The sequence below is a fragment of the Stenella coeruleoalba genome (genome assembly GCF_951394435.1).
Source record: "Stenella coeruleoalba genome assembly, chromosome: 12".
Lineage (NCBI taxonomy): Eukaryota > Metazoa > Chordata > Mammalia > Artiodactyla > Delphinidae > Stenella > Stenella coeruleoalba.
In genome coordinates this window covers 35474474-35495881 of record NC_137158.1, presented here as the reverse complement: position 1 = coordinate 35495881, position 21408 = coordinate 35474474, and the positions used below count along the sequence as shown (strand labels likewise).

The 21408-nt window shown below is 34.9% G+C and overlaps 1 long non-coding RNA gene across 1 annotated transcript in view; it reads left to right on the top strand.

Annotated features, from left to right (window-relative positions):
* The window catches only part of LOC307195331, a 265217-nt gene that overhangs the window by 232099 nt on the left and 11710 nt on the right, over positions 1–21408 (top strand). The window contains exon 3 of the long non-coding RNA XR_013830805.1: positions 18163–18194. This is a non-coding gene — a long non-coding RNA (uncharacterized lncRNA). The remainder of the gene's footprint in view (positions 1–18162; positions 18195–21408) is intronic.

Here is a 21408-nt window from a genome sequence, read left to right as displayed (position 1 = left end):
CATTGCTGGCTTTGAAGACGGAAGAATGGGGAGCATGAGCCATGAAATACAGCTTTTAGGAGTTGAGAATGACCCATCTCCTTTCCTCTACATTCTAAGCAAATAACTCAAGTTGGGACTTTTTGCTCCCTTTTCAGTATTCCACAGTGTGATTTCTGCGTTACGTTACTTAACATGAAGATTAATGCATTATTCCATTTTTTCCTTTTTCCTTTACCTTTTCCTTATGCTATCCACATGCATTTCCATGTCAATATGTTTTTGTTTCATTGGCATATATTATTTAACTAGAGCAACTATTTCTCTTCCACATATTTCATTGGGGATGCCACACATATTTTAAAGGTAGCCTTCAATTTGTATCATATTTTTTCAGAGAAACAAAGACATTGCAGTGAGTAAAGTTTGCTTCAACTATTAATTTAAATTTTTAGTCAAAAATTCTTTGCAATGAAAACGGGAATTAAGCTAAAGTAACATACAGAATTGTATTTTCCAATGAAACTCATAGGAACTAGAGACTGTATTCACTTTTAAGCTTTACAAATAATTTTAAGGATATAAATAATTGCAAGACAAGCAAACCTGGGAGAAGCTGAAGTTTGCCAGCACTTGCCACATTAGAATATAAATTGGACAAGATCTGAGGTCTCTGAGTGATGTATGACAGCACAAGTTTTATATGGAAAGAAACTATTTCACTTATGAACTGTCTCCACTATTTATTCCAATAGTTACATAATTTTCATGATGTTTTCCAAGGACAATTAATAACCCATGGATTTTAGGTCTGTTGACCATAAGTAATTTCAGAGATACTAAGAATTATAATAACTCTTGCTAGCAAATACCATCATTATATTTTGCAAGAGGTCTGTCTTTGGTATGTTTATAAGGAGATTCAACCAGGTCACCATCTTTCTTCGTTCCCTGGGTTTATCACCTTTGTAAAGACAGAGAACAAGACTGCTCCTAACTATTTTCTTCCCATAAACATTGTGCATATATCTTAAGATTTACTAATTTATTTTCCTTAAAACCAATCACATTTGGCACTTAAAATGTCCAGCTTTAAAATGCTGTTGAAGAAACTTTGTTAAAAACATTAGAATTCACAAATTAATTTGCAGTTTAATCAAGTGTTCACAAGTGCCAATTTCTTACATTCTGCTTTTTCCTTTCTTTTTCTTTAGTTAGCTTTTCTCCTCCCCATATATCCCTGAACTCTGAGTTGCTCCCAAGCCTGAGCAAGCACTAAAATGAAGAACAACCCCCATGTACACACACACACACACACACACACACACACACACACACACACACACACACACACACAAATATTACTCAGCCATATCTAAAAAAGAATGAAATCTTGCTATTTGCAAAAACATGGACAGACTTAGTGGGTGTTAAAGAACTAACTAAGGATGAAAAATCATCATTAGAGAATAAGTTTGGTTGATAATTTGTTCATGACAACCAAACTTGTTGAGGTTTACTAATTTATTCTTCTTTTGCTAGGTGAAGTAAGTCAGAGAGAGAAAGACAAACACTGTATTATTTCACTCATACATGTAATTCAAAAAACAAAACCAATGAACAAACATAAAATAGCAACAGAGTTATAAATACAGAGAATAAACATGTGGCTGGGGTGGGGAAATGAGATAAATAGGTGAGGTAGATTATGATGTACAAAAACTCCATTACAAAATAAATGAATCACAAGTATGGAACGTACAAGGAAGTAAATGTAGCTGATAATAGTGTAATATCTTTGTATGGTGACAGAAGGTAACTAGATTTATCATGTTGATCATTTTGAAATGTATAGAAATATCTGAATCACTGTGTTGTGCACCAGGAACTAACACAGTGCACCCCCTGCATTGGAAGCCTTAACCAATGGAATGCCAGGGAAGTCCCACTAACATGTACTTTATTAAGCAAAATACTAACTTTGTCGCCTAGAGTGCCAACTTACTCATCTTCTCTGAGTCTCACAAAATAAGTGGATGTATATTTGAGAGAAGCTGTTTATATTTGTATATCCTGTGATCAAGATAGATCTCAATGTAACTAAAATAAAATTGCAATCAGCTGAATTACTCGATAATGGAGTAATTCTAGTAAGTCAAGTTTTAGGAACTCTAGTCTTACAATTTCAAGATTAGAGGTAAATTTTTGATTATATACTGGTTTAGGAGTGAACTATATTATTGTGGTTCTCAGGAACAAATCCCAGTGGATATATTATGAGTTGATTGTATTTCAATTCTGTTTTTCTTTGTCAATGGATCTATTTCTTTCAGCATATTATTGTAACAAATAAAAATATAAAATATTAATTGTTCAGTTTTACTTCCTCTAGGAAAAGACATTTGATTCTACATTTATTCTTAAGAAAGCCAGTCATGAAATACCTTAAGTGAAAAGTTACATGGCCATATTGAATGTTAAAAAGCAAAAGAAAAGCCAAATAAAAAATAAACACATTTATATGAAAAAGATGTAAGATTGTCAAAAATTATTTGAAGAAAGTGACTATTTAAAGAACTTGCTTTTGATGATGATACTGCCACATTTCTTAGACTATTAAGAACAATGGTGGTAATCTTCTAGCTTTGGTTTCCTGACCCGTTTAATAGCATTAAATAGGGGTTTCCAGTAAGCTCTGATGTATTATTGGCGTCACTTAATAAAGAATAACTTTCTCTCGCAAATCCTTTCCCAGTAGAATTTCTTTCACATAGATTTTGATCTGTTTGCATCCCACTGACTCTTTGGTAACTTTAAAAAAAAGTTCTCATTGCCCTTCTTTGACTGTCCTGGTATTAAAACCAGATTACTCTTTAGAAAGATAAATTGCTAGGTCTTGAAGACCACTGTAATTCTCTGCCTCCTAGAGATTACTAGTTTTCTTTCCTTGATGGCTACCACCATGATATCAAACTTGTGATAAAAGTAGAAAAAGGTATAGAACTAAAGATAAAGACATGCTTTATTCTTTCCAGACAAGAATCTTGTCTTTTGAGTAAATTACAGTAATCAAATTAAGACTGTAAATGATATATTTTTCATAAGTGAGTTATATATTTTGGGGGCTTCCCTGGTGGTGCAGTGGTTAAGAATCCACCTGCCAATACAGGGGACATGGGTTCGAGCCCTGGTATGGGAAGATCCTACATGCCGCAGAGCAACTAAGCCCGTGAGCCACAACTACTGAGCCTGTGTTCTAGAGCCTGCAAGCCACAACTACTGAGCCCGTGTGCCACAACTACTGAAGCCCGTGCGCCTAAAGCCCATGCTCCGCAACAAGAGAAGCCACTGCAGTGAGAAGCCTGCACACTGCAACGAAGAGTAGCCCCCGCTCACTGCAACTAGAGGAAGCCCGCATGCAGCAATGAAGATCCAAAGCAGCCAAAAATAAATTAATTAAATTAATTAATTAATTTAAAAAAACAATGAGTTATATATTTTAAAATTGATGCCTAATATACAAAGTATTTATTTTCAGTGAACATTAATAAAATGCACTAATCTTTTGTTGCAACTTCCTGGTGACTCTGTAAACATTAAATGAGAAAGTGTAAAATATATTCAAAATACTGAGATCAAAAGTGATGATAGTGTACTGTTAGAATTATGATACTGAAAAGTTTGTTCTTCCCTAACAGAAAAGTTTTGGTCAGTTGCTGAATTTTAAAGTTTGAACCTTCAGTTTTATTTTCAAGACTTTTCTTCTACACATAAATAAAGCATAAAAACTATTTGCATACAGTACCAATTTCTTGTTTAGTTTACATGTGAATAATAGCAAACATGGTAAAGATATGTTTCAGAAATTTAAGTATCATTTTTTGATTAAATTTGATTTTAGGTTGATTTTAAATAATGAATTCAATGGAAAAAATCCTTTGTATACAGAGCCATCATTTTCAAGCCTATCCACTTTTTTTTTCCTTGATTTGCTATTTATTTAACCCATGGTTTCTAGAAGACTCTTTTTTTCTTTTTTTTAAAAAATTAATTCATTTATTTATTTATTTTTGGCTGCATTGGGTCTTCGTTGCTGAACGCAGGCTTTCTCTAGTTGCAGCAAGCGGGGGCTACTCCTCGTTGTGGTGCGTGGGCTTCTCATTGCAGTGGCTTCTCTTTTTGCAGAGCACCGGCTCTAGGTGCGTGGGCTTCATCAGTTGTGGATTGCGGGCTTAGTTGCTCTGGGGCATGTGGGATCTTCCCAGACCAGGGCTCAAGCCTATGTCCCCTGCATTGGCAGGCGATTCCTAACCACCGTGCCACCAGGGAAGTCCCGTAGAAGACTCTTTTTTCTTTATTGAAGTATATATACTTTTTTCTTTATTGAATATTATACTACTTTCAGGTGTACAATATATTGATTCAATATTTTTATAGATTATACTCCATTTAAAGTTATTACAAAACAATGGCTATATTTCCCTGTGTTGTATAATATATCCTTGCTGCTTATCTATTCTATATATAACTCAATAATAATGTTGTGTTAAATATACAATTGATCTAAATATCTATAATCTAACTTTCTCTCCTGTCTTAAGATTTTCTTTTATATATAAATTCTTACACATGTGTGGCATTTCAATTACAAAATGCAATATTTATACCCAACTATATATTAAGATTGCTTAACAAATAATATACCCTTATCTTTCATATTAAAGCATAATGGTCAGTAGGAACCTATGTCAGTTCGACCTTGTATTATAAAATGAGAGACTTGGAAACCAACACTAAGTGAGACTTAGATCTTCATTTATATCCCCAATTTATTATGACATTTGGTTTATGATCAAGATTTGCTTTGTAGGGAAGCCTAAGACAATCGTACTGTATTTCTAATGAATTTATTTTGTAATTATCTTAGTCTGATTCATAAAGCAGCTTCTATATGGTGTAATACTGGTGTAACTGGATGACTTGTAAGAAAATCTATAATAATAATAATATCAATGATCAAACATATTGGGCGAGTGAGCATAAACCTCCACAAGATAGTCTTCCTATGGAAGCTAATTGGCCAGGGGAGTAACTAGACTTAGTTAACGATCAATTAATTGTTACAGGTTGGAGAATTAGAAAAAGTCTGTTGTGCGTGTACTCATGCCTCTGGATGGAAGAAAATGCGAAATTGAGTGTGTAAATTTTTGCAAAATTAAAATATTGTGTTTGTGTCCATGCACCTCTTACCTAAGGGCATAGAACATTATGGTAGTTACACCAAAACAGTGGCTCATCAGCCACAGGAGCACCTTGAATTTGGATTTGTTTTCAATGACCACAGAGTACAATGCTATCTATAGGTTATTTCACAATGTACATTTATTAATGTCTCATCAGAGGCAAGTCAGTCTGGATAGATCAATGCAAATACATCAATAAATCTGAAAATATCTTCTTCAATATCAATAAGTAGGAAACTATTACCTTCTTCAGGGGGAAAAAATAACCAAAACATTTTGAAAGCCAGTATTTCTTTTAGCTTTTCATTTTGTTTCCATCTGGAGTCAGATACTAAATAGCCCATCTTAGGTCAATGCATGCTTTTTCCTATCTTTGTTTCCTGACATGTAGTCTAACTACCTGCTGAGTTTGTTTTATCCATTTTTCTAAAGCTGTGTTGTATATGCAGGTCATTTGCCATTCCTTCCCTTCCTCCTGAAATAATTTTGTCTTAGTTGGCCAAAATGGGGCAATAAACTTTTTATTCAGTAAATGTTTCTTTTTTAAAAGTAAATTCAGCTTGATCTTGGACTCTAGACAAATGTCAATGTTGGTGCTCCAAAAGTGTTGTAGTCTGAATTAGAGAAACATGTAGGTTGATGCAAACTCCCCAAAGAACAGAGTATACAGAGCGGCAACATGAAGTAGGAAAAAAATGGAGTGAATGGCAGAAAATAAAGAAGGGAAAAATTTCAGTTATGTTGGCGCCAAAGGAAGAAGAAAAACATGTAAAATAGGAAGGGAAAAAAGAGGGGAAAGAGGAGAGAGAAAAAGGGAGGTTAGAAGATAGATTAATTAATATCTTCAAAATAGGAAAGTAAGTACAGTAGTAGAAACTATTTCCTTTTCCTGAACATAGATACAATCATATGCAGTAACAGTCCTTTTGTAGGAGAATCCTAATAAATAGAAGGAGATGAAAAGAGAAGAAAAACATATACATATCACAGGAAGGCATACATCTAGGTATGTGGATTCTGAGGCTCCAGGGAAAGAAGAATGAAATATTTAAACATTTAGGCTTTAGGGAATTCTTAGCTATATCAGGTCACTCTTCTTTGCAAGAGAACATCTTAGGTTTCCTGAGAGAAGCAAACAGCCCAGTAAACTTTGGGAAGTTTTCAGTCTCCTTGGGCATGGAGATTATGAGTTTTAAAAAGAAAGGTGAAAATGTCTGCCAGTAATTTCTGAGCAGGAACTTGACTCTGAGGAAGAAGAAAATCCAAACCCTTAGATGAGGGCGGTAATCACTGATCACGTTCACTTCTGAGTGACTATTAGTAAATTCCATGTGGCCTCTGGTAAAACTTAAAACTGAGAGATCATTACAGAGGTCAACGGTGCTAACAGAACCGTCTTCTGTGTATGGTCCTAGTAGTCACCACATGTGAGAGGCACAGTAAATCACGTGTGAGGGCCATTATTTACACAAAACACATGCTAAGTAACAGGAATCACACTGTAATTAAAAAGAGCCAAAACAATATCAGTAACAGAGAACAGACTTGAAACCTGGTAATAAATAGCAGCAGGTAGATGTCAAATTGCCTTAGCCTTCAATTTTGTTCCTAGAGGAAGTCAGTGTAGTTACTGAATGACAGCAATGTAGACTACAGAGGGGTAAGAGGTTCTGAATGCTAGGAACAGTGAGTACAAAGTCCTAAAAAGCCCCCCACGCACACATTTAACATCTGTAAAATTAGAGCGCATTGTTCTTGACACCTGCCTTAAAGTTGTTTTAGGTCAGATAGCAGTCGTGGAATTTCCACTGCCTGTTCCTGCAAGCACTTGATTGTTTGTCCTGCTGCCATAAGAGTATAATTGCAACTTCTTGTTATAAAAGTCGAGATTATTAAAGAAACACTTCAGGGAAAGAATATGAATTCTACTTGTTGTCTGAAAACCTTTTATTAAACCTTCCAGTAAGATCAAGTAAGCAACAGCATCAAAATATACAGGGAGGATGACAGTGCCTTAGAAAATATCTCAAGAGAAAAGCACTGTTACAGGAAATGGTGTATCATCAGTGCTGCATAGCAAATTATGGCCTGTGCATAGACATATATATCAATGTCTCTAAATCAAAAAATGATCCCTAAGAGTCAAGTTTAATGTGCAAAAGTATTAAGAATATATTAGCAAATATATTTTGTTTATATTATCCTTTTTATATGTGTAAAATTAACAAAATCTCAGTATAATTCTAAGAATTCCTTCAGTGACTTTAAATTTCTAAAGTATAAGAAATAATAGGTTGACAGTATTTTTTCTTTTATACTGGTTCATGAAATAGGGCAGGTGTTACAATCCATGATATCTTAGATTTGATGGAAAAAAGTGTTTAAAGTACTAGATGAATAATGTGGAAGACCCATCATGATTGTTGAAATAACCAAGGATATCTGAAGAAATGAAAAGTCACTCTTTATTAGCTGAAGTGAAGCAAAGAAGACAACCTCCACAGAAACTGCTTCAAAGTGATTAAGCAGAGAAAGATTTTTATAGTGTTTTGAGAAAACAGAGGTACTGTGAAGATATGTAGCAAAAATTCACAATAAACATAACAACAAAAAATACACACAAAATTTCAAGTTCTCAGGCATACAGGATTATAAGTAAACAGGACATCTGTTGACAAGAGGGGAAAACAAAAGGAAAAGTTGGGTATGGGCACTTGTAGTTCCCTTGAGAATTGTATGAGTAGTTATTTTTCAGCAACATTTCTTGAGCCCAAATGGAATTTTCCACCTGAGGTGAAGGAAGCCTGGGGGAAAATGTTAGGTGAACAGAAATACTTATGATAGTTCTGGAAAATACAGTCTTTCAGGGTAGACACTAACTCACATGATAGAAGAGATGGTGCATATTTTTTTTACTTAACCATTGTATACTTAGTGCTTAGGAGACTATCGGAAACATAGTATAAATTCAATAAATACATATATTTATTTATTTTTAGTGGGGGAGGAAATTTAAGTGTAATACCTAAAACTGCAATTAAGGTTTTGTTATATTGTACTAATAAAATCTCCTGAAGAGTCAACATAGTTTCTCTCTTTGTTGGAAAATTTGCTCTTAGAGGTTTTTTGTTTTTTTTTTTTTAATTTCTTTTATTGTGATAAAAACACTTAACATGAGATCTACCCTATAAACAAAATTTAAGGACATAATAATACAGTATTGTTAACTACAGGCACAATATAGCACAGAAGATCTCTAGAAATTATTCATCTTGCGTAACAGAAACTTTATGCCCATTGACTAGCAATTCTCCATTTCCGCATCTCTTGAACCCCTGGCAACCACCATTCCACCCCCTGATTCTATGAATTTAATTATTTTAGGTACTTCATGTACATGGAATCATGCAGTTCTTATCCTTCTGTGACTGGCTTATTTCACTTAGCATCAAACCTCAAGGTTTGCCCAAATTGTCACATATTGCAGAATTTCCTTCTTTTTTTTTAAGAGTGAATAATATTCTATTGTATGTGTATTTCATACTTTATCTATTCATAGTCACTCAAAGTTAAGGTTGTTTTGACATCTTGGCTATTGTGAATAGTGCTTCAATGAACATGAGAGTGCTAATATCTTTTCAAGATCCTGATTTCAATTTTTTTGGATAAATAGAAGTAGGATTGCTGGATCATACAGTAATATTATTTTTTTTGAAGAACTTCTATACTATGTTTTCCATAGTGGCTGTACCATTTTATATTCATACCAACAATGGTTCCAATTTCTCCACATCCTTGTCAACGCTTCTCTCTCTGTTTTTTAGATAATAACGATCATAACAGGTATGAAGTGATATCACATTATGATTTTGATTGCATTTCTCAGATGATTAATGAGGTTAAGTATGCCAAGTTCCCTTAGCATTCTAAGACAGTCAAGACAAAATCCAGCTCCAGAAAAGATGTGGCACTGAATGTATGATGCAACTCTTTCCCTCCCCAGGGAGAAGATGGGAGCTTGGGTTTATTCATCTACTTGCTTGTGTTGAGTGGGGGGAGTGGGTATGGTGAGTTCCACCCCAAAGCTCTGTTCTTACTAGCACTCCGATGTCTAGATTATGCTGAGTCCTGTCAGCACTTTGAGATTAACAAGGTAGAAATCAGTCCTTTGAGTAGCCCATGGAAAAGTTGGAGTGTTGGAAGTGTTGAGGCTTAGGATGGACCACCTTAAAATATGCCATGCCACAACAGCATACTGAATGTTTTGAGTTGAAGTTGCTTGAGAAGCAGCCAATGCAAGAAAGAAACTCTGACTCTCCTCTGTTCCCCTGAAAGCAGGAAATACATCTCTTACATGAAAGGTGCGCCCCCTTCATCTGGAAGTAGAAGGACACCCTTAACACCAGAGATAGGGAATTCAGAGCCAAGAAGCCTGTTCAAACAACCCTTGTTACTTCTTTAATTTACTACCCCAAGCCCAAACTCTGTTTCGATTCTTCACTAATTAAGCATCCAAAGTCTAAGTTGCTTTGTCTTCTCAATTCCTCATAAATTTATTGTTTCTTTGTCTAAAAAGTATAAAAACTGCCTGCTTTGGCCACTTCTTAGGTCCCATTTCTATGAGCCTTCCATACACATGGATCAAAATCTGTTTCTTTTTCTCCTGTTAATCTGTTTTGTGTCAATTTTACTATTAGTTCAGCCACATGAACTCAAGAGGGGTAAAGGGGGAAGTTTCCTTCTCCCCTCACCACAAAAGAAACACAGACAAACTCTTTCCCTCCCCAGGGAGGAAAGTAAAACTTCTGTGTTCCAGAGAAATGTCCAGCTTTACTGATATCTCCAAATTGCCCTACAAAATGCCCAATTAACTCCCACTCCAGTATTCCATGAATCTCCTGTTCTCTTCAGTCTGTTTCTAACTCAATTCTGTTCCTCCGTTGCTGTGCCAATTCTTGCATCTTGCTGTGCTATTTTAATTTTCATATTACCAGATTGGCCCTATTGGTATCTGTAGGGCTAGTCCCTTCTTATTTTTCATTTTCATTGTCGTTTTGGCTATTCTTGACACTTTTTTCTTCCATATAAATTTTGTGATCAACTTGTGCAGTCCCCAAAAGAAAAAAAAGAACAAAACCAAAAAACAAAACACTGCTGGGGTTCAGAATTTCATTAAATGCAACTTCTATGAGGTATCTAAAATGCTCACTCAGAAAAGTAGGAGGTAGAATGGTGGTTTCCAGGCACTGGAGGAGAAAGAAATGAAGTGCTGTTTAATAGGTATAATGTTTCATTTATGCTAGATAAATAAGTTCTAGAGATCTGCTGTGCAGCATGAAGCCTACAGTTAACAACACTGCACACTTAAAAATTTGCTGAGAGGGTAGATCTCATGTCAAGTGTTCTTACCATGATAAAAAAAAAGAAATATAAAAAAAAACTTGACAAGCAAAAAGGGAGTTCCTTGGTGGCCTAGTGGTTAGGATTCTGGGCTTTCACTGCCGTGACCTGGGTTCAATCCCTGGTCGGGGAACTGAGATTCTGCAAGCCGTGCAGCACAGCCAAAAACAAACAAAAAACCCCCCACACACAAAAGTTGTTTTTATATGTATTATATATTACACACACACACGTATATGCACTCTATTTTTAAAGAATACTTATATTCATTCTGGAAAACGTCCTAAGTGATCTGACATATTCACCTGCATTCAAGGACATTGTTTTGACAGAATTAAGTTGAATTTTCTCCTTAATGTCTCTTGTATATCTAATATGACTATCTTTGATCTTTCTCTTCTCTTTACTGGCATTTATTTCTTTGTTCTCTTTTTTTTTGATTTTTGTAAAAAATGCATTGACTTTCATTTTCATTTAATTTTTGACTATGCCTTATACTACATCTTTGTTGTCATATTTCTGATGTCTCTTTGTGGTTTTCTTTTTATCTAAATATTCTATTCCATTCAGCTTTTAATCTTTTAAACCTATTCTACCAACACTGTCTTTTTTAATCTTCTTTTGGTGTTCCTTTTTGTACGGCTCTTGATCATTTGGCTAACTTTCCCACTTTATCAAAAATGACTCACCATCCTGCTTTGTTTTATGATTAAGAATCTTAGATGAAAATTATTTTATAATAACTGGAAGAAAGTTGTCAGTGGTATAAAACATTTTAGTGACATGCTAATTCATTAGTTTAATGTCAGATTCAATTTAATTATGAGGTGTTCTCTTGTGTTGATTGAATTTATTTCACATGAATAACAAGCCTACTTCATCCACGTACTGCCTTCCATAGAAGAAATAAGGATTCCCCAGAAGCACAAAACAGGTGGAGAGCAATCCAGTTAATAGTTGTCTGTAGTGTGAAAAAAAGGGAAGGAATTATTTTCCCTGTTCACATGAAACTTACTTTTTATTTCTTTTATAGTCTTGTACATATATATTTAACACTGTCAATAGCTTTAATGGCAATATTTTCAAAAATGATTCATAAATGTATGGAACAATATTGCTAAATTACAGTAATTGAATGTAATATTAAATCAAAAATCATTTGAGATATATAAACCTCAAACATTGCTAGAAGCAGAGAGAGCTAAATAAGCCACAAAATGTTAAAATAAACATTGTGAAAAAGTGTAACTGCAGGTTACCGTTCTTGGCATTAAGTGCTTTGAAACTCAGGACTAAAAACTAGAATATCAAACAAGTAGGCATATTTTTTCTTAAATTATATATATATACCTTTAATGTGTGTATAGAGGTTTATGTATAATTATACATATATCAGTTACTTTTTTTATTAACCACTGTACTAGATATTATTAACATACAGTAGTATAATACCTGATTTTTACTTCATTTTGTTTGTTTGTTTTTGGTATTGCCTTCACATTTAAAGCTTATTCAAACCTTGGCTGAAAACTTCCTACAAGTAAAAGTCTATGCTGTATTTTGATATCTAAAGATGAATAAAGCAGAGTGATTTTCCTCCTAGGGTGTGGGTAATCTGAAGGGGAAGACAGGCATAGAATCATAATGCAAATTGTGAACATTGCTATTTGGAACAGGGAGAAATAAAATGTTCTGGGAAAATAGGCTACGGGAGAATCAATTTATATTGATAAGACTACGAATTTATTGAAGACTGAACAATTATACAGATATAATTTATGATGGCCCATTGAAAAAATTATAAAAGAAATTACCTTTTCCTGAGAGAGAGTCTCTCACGGGCTGATTTATGTTCCCCCTGTATTCATATGTTGAAGCTCCTCTAACCCCTGGCTCCTCAGAATGTGATTGTATTTGGAGGTAGGTCCTTTAAAGAGGTAACTGAATTAAAATAGTTTTGTTATTGTGGGTCGTAATCCTATATGACTGGTGCACTTATAAGACGAGATTAGGATATAGAGAGATACCAGATACCTGCACACATAGAGAGATGGCCATGTGAGGACACAGTGAGAAGGTGGCCTTCTCTGCAAGTCAAGGAGAGAAGCTTCAGGAGAAATCAAACCTACTAACACCTTGATGTCAGACTTCTAGCCTCCAGAACTGGGAGAAAATGAATTTCTGCAGTTTAAGCCACCCAGTCTGTAATATTTTCTTATGGCTGCCCTAGCAAACTAATATGAGGCCTTAATCTTTTAAAAAATAATTGTCAGGAATTCCCTGGCAGTCCAGTGGTTAGGATTCCGCACTTCCGCTGCAAGGGGCACGGGTTCGATCCCTGGCTGGGGAACTGAGATCCCGCATGCTTTGCAGCATGGCCCCCCCCAAAATTGTCAGCTTTACATCTTATGTTTTAACTTTTGCTTTTATGTACTTTATTTATATGTTCTTGATAAAGAGTTGTTGGTAAGTACAATAAAGTATTTTAATATTAAATAATTTATTTTTAACATATTACTGCTATCATCATAACCAAGTTTCTTTCCCCCCAAATATAAATTCATATCCCTTTTGGGGAGAGTGATTTCCAACAAAATCTGAGAGGTATCACCAGACATATTTTGGTTTAAAATTTTTCCTGTGTTCAGAAGCATGAATATTATAAAGATTTTTGTTTCAAGTTCAACAAAACCTACTTATACTGTTCTAAATTGGTTCAGTGTTTCTGGTTTAATCAGTGCCTAAGACAAGGACTAGATGTCTTCCTTGTGCTTATTAAGCTTCTGTTTAGAGGTGAATAATGGTATATTCTTGAGGATGGATACCTCAAGACATTTATTTATATAACATCCACAGAACCTAGCACAGGGTTTTGCATGGTAGATATGCACACTGAATTAAATATGAATGTGTACATGCAGTGTATATGTGTGTGGTTGTGTGTGTGTTGTGTGCTACATTGTCATTTTTCTTTACTTTCATTTAACAATTTATTACCAAAAGACTCAAGCACAAGTTGGTAGATTAACCTGCATTTCATTAATTGTCTCACTGAGATATGCAAGCATGGCTGGAAGATGTCTTGGCAGGACTGTTGTAGAATTGACATGTTTGAGATTCAGATTTCTATTTTAATAGCTAAACTTTATTGAGCTTATACTATATCCTAAGACTGTAAAGAGTGCCTTATATATGTTAATTCATAAAATCTTCTTCCTTACTGTAATACTGTAATTTGTAAAATATATTTCTCATACACTGTTTTTGGTCTTCTTCCTCACTTCCTGGCTCTTAGATCCCAAATCATTGGAATTTCCTGAGCAATAAGAGTAATGGGAGCATCTTTTGTCATAATATTTGGTATCTTGTCCTCAGTTCCTGAAAATGCTTCAGAGTCATAAAGGTGAAATAGGTGTCTTGTGATTCATGACAAGCCCCTTTCTACCAGAACTGGGTTTATGTTAAAAAAAAAAAAAAAAAGGTGACTTTTAGAAAGCATCTAAGGGTGGAGCCTGTTACCATAAATTAGATGGTTGGAACATTCAGTCCCACCCCACCCAGAGATAGCATCCCATTCCACAGGCTCAGTACCCAAACACTGCCCTCCACTTCATATGCCAGTCACAAGCCCAAGTTGTTACCTGTGCTTCTGATGCACTAGCTACAAGTTCAAGTTTCTAAAAATCTCTCCAACTCAGGATATCAGTTTAAGTCCAGGCTGCTACCTGTACTTCCACCAACTGCCTATAAATCAGACGTTCCCACAGTCCCCTCCTTGGGTTTGATTAATTTGCTAGAGAGGCTCACAGAACTCAAGAAACTCATTTACTCCCTAGATTACCAGTTTATTACAAAACATATTAAAAGGGGCTTCCCTGGTGGCGCAGTGGTTGAGAGTCCGCCTGTCGATGCAGGGGACACGGGTTTGTGCCCCGGTCCGGGAAGATCCCACATGCCGCGGAGCGGCTAGGCCCGTGAGCCATGGCCGCTGAGCCTGTGTGTCCGGAGCCCGTGCTCCGCAACGGGAGAGGCCACAACAGTGAGAGGCCCGCGTACCACAAAAAAAAAAAACAAAAAAGCAAAAAACCCCACAACATATTAAAGGGTAGGAATCAACAGGCACATGTAAAAAACATAGGGTGAGGTCCCAAACAGGGAAGCTTCTGCTCTCATGGTGCTTCGGGCCCAGCCCAGCATGGTAGCACTTGGAAGTGTTTTGGTTTCGCCAACCTGGAAGCCCTCTGAACCCTTCCGTTTGGATTTTTATGGAGGCTTCATTACAGAGGCATGATTGATGAACTCACTGGCCATTGGTGATTCATTCAACCTATAGCCCCTCTCCCAAACAGTATGATTCTTTCGAGTGTAGCTGTCTAGTTTCCCCAAAATCATTTAAGAAGAGGTTGTATTTTCTGCATTGTATATTCCTGCCTCCTTTGTCACAGATTAATTGATCACCTAAGTATTGGTTCATTTCTGGACTCTCTATTTACTTCCAGTGAGTGGATAAAACAACTTTGGTGCATCCACGCAGTGGAATGCTATTCAGTGATAAACGTAAATGAACTATCAACTTACACATACTTGGATGACTGTTAAATGCATCTTGCTAAGTGAAATAAGTCAGTCTGTAAAGGCTACATTCTTAATAATAACATTTACACATTCTGCAAAAGGTAAAACTACTGAGACTGATCAATGGTCATTGCAGGTTTGAAGAAAGGGGAAAGTTACATAGGTAAAGCACAGGGAATTTTTTATGGCAGTGAAACTATTCTGTATGACATATAAATGGCAGTGCAAATGGTAAAGTGCATTTTTTCATGTTGGATGCATTTTTTTTACATGTTAAATGGTGGATACATGACATTATACATTTTTCCAAACCCTTAGAACCATACAGAACACAGTGAACCCTAATGTGTGGTATGGGAATTTTAAAAAATCAATTAAGGGATCAGGGAATGCCAGTATGCACAGGAAACTATAAAAATATTAATGTTTTAAAAAGTGTGAAAAAGACTCCTTGCTTGGAGTGGGAGAATGGTGCTGCCCTAAGTCACTCTGGATATTACTGTAGACTGTAAGACTAAAGACAGAAGGCATGCAGGAGAAGCACTGTATTTTATGTGATAAAGTAGTTTCCCATGGGGATATGGGTTAACAATTCTGAAACCACTATACATGTATATTAGAAATGAGCAACTAAGTAAATGGATGTTGGATTGTGGGAGAAAGCTTTCTAACTGTTTGGAGTAGTAGGTTACAGACAAGCAAGGAGAGAATAGAACCATCCAGGAGGTGATAGAGTAGAGTTGGAGACATCAGTATGAGCTCATATTTAACTAAATATAGATACAGGTAGTTAAAGATAGAAATATTTATAAATACTTGTATATACACTGGTTAGAAAACACATATGTTTCCTTGCCCTCTCAGATAAAATGGTCTGAAAACAATGATACTCCAGTAGCAAGCAACATACCTAGTGCCCATATGTTGGTTTCCAGTAACACTCTCCAATATGAGAACAAGGGATTCTTGGAAAAATCAGTGATTCTAGGATTGTGGAAATATACAAGATGGGCCTATACATCTTACAGTTCTGGAAAGTAAGAAAGGGCCAAAAGAGACAACAGCGACCAAAAAGAAACACACTACAATGATATGAATACATTAATAGGACTTAGGAACCAACTGAAAGAGCTCTCAGTGGTCAAAGTCTGAATAATCTAAGCAAAAAATAAGTAGTTTGTATTGGATTATAGCCCAGCTTAGTTGACCCTTGAACAATGAGGGGGTTTGCAACCTCCCCCTACCCCATGCAGTCGAAAATCTGCATAAAACTTTACAGCTGGCCCTCCTTATACTGGGTTCAGCATCAACTGATTCAACCAACCATGGATTGCGTAGTACTGTAATACGTATTTATTGAAAAAAATCCACATATAAATGGACTCGTGCAGTTCAAACCTGTGTTGTTCAAGGGTCAACTGTAATTTATTCTCCACACTCAAGGAAGCTGATTGTAATGCCCCATTCAAGTGTGGACTGCACACAGTGAATTCCTTCAAAGCGAAGATTATGGAAAGGGAGGGAAAAAAAGTAATGTAACAGTAGAAAAACATGAGAAACACTACCTCAGCCAGATGATCAACAGTATCATCAACAGTGATAAGTTGTTTTGACTTCACGTATCTTTTTTATTATGTTCCATAGTAGAGGTAAGATGTAATAACTGGTGAAAGTAGGTGTGAGGTAAATGGTAATTTTCTTACTATTTTTTATAATTTTTCTTTAAATCTAAAACAGATTATATTAAAATAATAATAATGGGGCTTCCCTGGTGGCGCAGTGGTTGAGAGTCCACCTGCCGATGCAGGGGACACAGGTTCGTGCCCCGGTCCAGGAGGATCCCACATGCCGCAGAGCGGCTGGGCCTGCGAGCCATGGCCTCTGAGCCTGCGCGTCAGGAGCCTGTGCTCCACAACGGGAGAGGCCACAACAGTGAGAGGCCCGCGTACCGCAAATAATAGTAATAATAATAATTGTAGATTTAAAACCTAAATGTTTACCTCTTTATATTCTATTTCCTGCAGAATATGTAATTTTGTTCCCTGCAAACTGAGGGAGTGTATTAGATCCATTTCTGGACCCATTTCTACTCCTCCATAGTCCATACCAAGTTGTTTAATTCCCTCTTCCTGTTTTTCACAAACCTCTTTGCCTTGCAAAATCCAATGTTTAGAAGCCAATGCAATGGCCTAGGTGAGAGATGATGGTAGTTGTGGTGGAGGAACTAAGGTATTTCGAGCTTTATTAATTTAAGTGATTTTTATATTAAAGACATTTTAATTGTTAATCATTACTAAATCTTTAAAGACTCAACAGACATACATATTAAACAAATTAGAAACACTTTACTGCTATAGATACAAGTGAAAATGTGACAGAGAGAATTAAAAAAGAAAACTGATTCATATATTTTAGGAACATAAAATATTTTTATAAAATTTAGTAATTTCATAAACTATCCAAAACAAATTCTATTTCCAAAATACAAGTTAACAAAATGTCCTAAAGTAGACACACACTCTTCTGATGTAGATGATATATACTTCCTTTATAGTGCCCATTTCAGTAGTGTTTATAATTAATTGACAGTAAAAATAGTACCTTTGTATAAAAATATTTGAAGTATAATATGAAATTGTCCATTGTCTGTCAAATGCAAGAAATTTATCTATTAATATATCCCATAAACTTGAGATCCATTGTTCTTTTCTCAAATTTAGGTCAAATACACTGCTATAATTATTAAGAAAATATCTCAAATAATAAGATCATTCAGAAACAAAGGCAGTAGAATAAGAGCATTTTAACATTCAGGGCTTAGTATAAAACAAAGACTAAGAGCATCTTCAGTTTTTCAAAGCCTGTACACTCATAAAATTATATCACCTAAATGTCTTTTTTTTTCTGTTAATGTGAAATGGGTTAATCTTTTCTTGATAATTTACAATATTTCTTTTTCTCTTAGGCTCTTCTCTTTGACAAAGAAAGTAATGACAGGTAAGAAATTTCAAAGTAAGTATGTGAACACATAAACTTTTTTTTGTAATTATTTTTTTCTTTCACAAACTACTGTCCTAATGGGAAACTTTTATGACTTTTTTAATTAATATTTTAAAATTAGTATCTTAGAATTATATGATTTCTCCCATTGCAAGTAAGGCTTCCCTTATATATGAACCAAGAAATTTTATTACATTTTAGCTTTATATTAAATAATAGCACTGCAGGAATGTACCTGGTATTGATTTGAAGTTTGAGTGTTAGGAATGATGTGAGTGATAAGAGCATTATTGTAGGTTGCATTTTTTGAGAAGAGTTGGTAAAACAATATTAAGTCCTTCCTATATTGTTAAAGGAAAAAAAAGTATTCTTTTACTTCCATGTATATATACATATGTGTGTGTGTGTGTGTGTGTATTTCTTCTTTAACTGGAAAGTATGGTAGCTATGCTGGAGAAGAAAATGTAACTACCTTTACCCTTTACATTCTGCTTTATGCCTCTTTGCCTCCTCCACCAAACAGCAAATTGTGAACTGAGGACCTTTTGTTCCACTAAACACCTGGTATACTGCTAGGTTGTGAGTAATTTTGAAAGATATTTAATTTCAGTCTTTTAGGATTTAATTTAATGAAAACCACCAAAGTCAATAAATCCCATGCTGGGAATCAACTCTAAAAATATTTTATTGTGTAAGGGGAAAAAAAATCTCTAAAGTGCAAGACTTTCTTTTAAGCATCTTAGACATTTCTTAGATTGAGTTTATCATTAATAAGTACTCTGGTGTGCTAGCACTTTTATTTTATTCAGACCTATTTGAAACATGAATATTCATTAACATGAATTTAAAGAAGTATGGTCAATAATTTTTCTTTTTGGTTTGGTTTACAGTATTTTTAGCTTCAGGTCATGGTGTAGATATGTTGTTCAAATTGAGTTCACTGAACTATGAAGTGTGGGTGTCTATTCGAGAACTGTTAGAAAAAGCTTTATGCAGAAATGACTGTAGGAGCAATCTGTTCATGTCCAAAACAGCAACCCTGTTACTTGCCCTGTGGTTCTAAGTATGAGGCATATGGACTCCATTTCTATGTATATCTGAGGCTGTAAATCAAATCAAAATAAAAGTTCTTCTTCCTCCTGTTTATCATCGTAACAGTAAAAACAAAAGTGTGTAATTTTCTTTTATTTTTTAAGCACGATGTTCATTTGACATTCCATTTCATATATTATAGTCAAAAGGGGTCATTATTAATGTTTAAATAAATGTCTTCATATGATATAACATTTGAAATTCTTTTTAAAATGAAGTTTAAAAATTGATAGTTTAGTAATTTTTGTATAAGTAGACTGAGTAATTTCCAATGGTATTCATTTGATGAAAATGATATGTGTTTTGTAATAATATTTTAAAGGCCTTAAACCTTCAAATATTTTCTCATATTTAACAACAAAAAAAAAAACAATAGCTGTAAAACACTAAATATTCAACATTTACATCTTGTCTACAAACTACATTCATCTCTAATTTACCAAATTGTGAACACTGACTTCTGGTAATTTAAACATATGGAAAACTTGATAATTTTTTTTCAAATTCTGTACAACAGATGGAGAGGATTTGCTTTAATTTAGGCACTCCTCACATTGGGCATCTAATAAAACCCCATGTTTGATGTTATCATTTAACAGAAGAGAAGTTGATAGGCTACAGAAAATACTTTTAAACTTCCAATTACTTTCATTCTCCTATTGATGGTGATGCCAGGGTGTCTGGCAGGAACAGTGTGGGCTGCAGTGGGAAAGAAGGCCCAGAAAGGCTATGTTTGAAGTTTCACTTTTAACGGCTCCCTTTACAATTTATCTGAAGTTATGAATTTCTTTCTCTTTTTGATGGCCATTTTCTAATTCCCTGATGTTCTTTCATTCTCTTTTCACTTCTCATTTCTTATGTATTCTGTGTTTTCTTTCTCTTAACATCATCCACCTAGAATGTAAGCATTATTTCCCGACTCTCTAAAAAATTTCCTCAACACTTTTACTACTCTCACTGGCCTTGTTATTTCCTATCATAACCCATCTTAGTATTGATTTACTTCTAAATTTGAATTTTAACATTGAAGCTTTGCCAGAGAAATGTTTTACCTGGGGATATATTTACTAGGTTCTTGATATATGTCATACAGTAATGATGTTACTTTATGCAGTTGGTACCACAAATATTTTAGGAGCTTCCATTACATAAAAACCATTTAACAAACACAGTGCTATGACCTGGATGATTTACTTGACCAACAGGTAAAATCATAAATCCTGCATATGAAATTAAAATAAATATCTGGCTGACTATAAAAAAAAATCTATTCAGTGACACTGATTTATTTAATAAGAACCACATTCATACCACGAATATCACATTTTGGTAAATTGTACCACTCTTCCTCTCATTTGCTCTGTCAAAATCTCTTTGTCGTTCCAAATAACTATCTCATTTTGCCTCAACCACCTTATCTAAACCACCTATATAACTGCCCTTGCAACATCCATTATACTGCCAACTTTTCTCCATCTCATCTGTTACCACACCAATCCAAGCTGCCATCATCTACAGAGATGTGTACAAAACCCTTCTAATTGATCTTTCCTCTTATAATGTGCTGTGCCACAATGTACCCTCCAAATATCAGGCAGAATTATTTCTCTAAATCAAATAAATTTTAAGAAGGTGCTTAACTCCCAGTTTTCTTCTCAAATATCATCACATAGAGTTGCTTTCTTTGACCATCCAATATAAAAAAAAAAATTGGTGCACAACTTTTATTTTCTAATAAATTTATTTATGAGTCAAGAGCACATTGTTTCTCAGTCTTAACACACCCAGTTCCCAGTGTGTTAAAAGTTAAAAAAGTAAACAAATACCATGCAACCTAGCTATTGTAGCCTTGGACATTCCTCCCAGAGAAATGAAAACTTATGTTCACACAAAAACTTATGCACGGATGTCCATAGCAGCCTTATTTATAATGTCCCAGATAGAAGACAACCCAAATACCCTTCAACAGGTAAATGGTTAAACAATGTGTGCTTCATTCATACTATGGAATACTCTGTAGCAAGAAAAGGGTACAATTATTAATACACACAACAACATAGATGAATCTCAAAGACATTACATTAAATGAAAAAAACTCAGTCTCAAAGATTACATACAA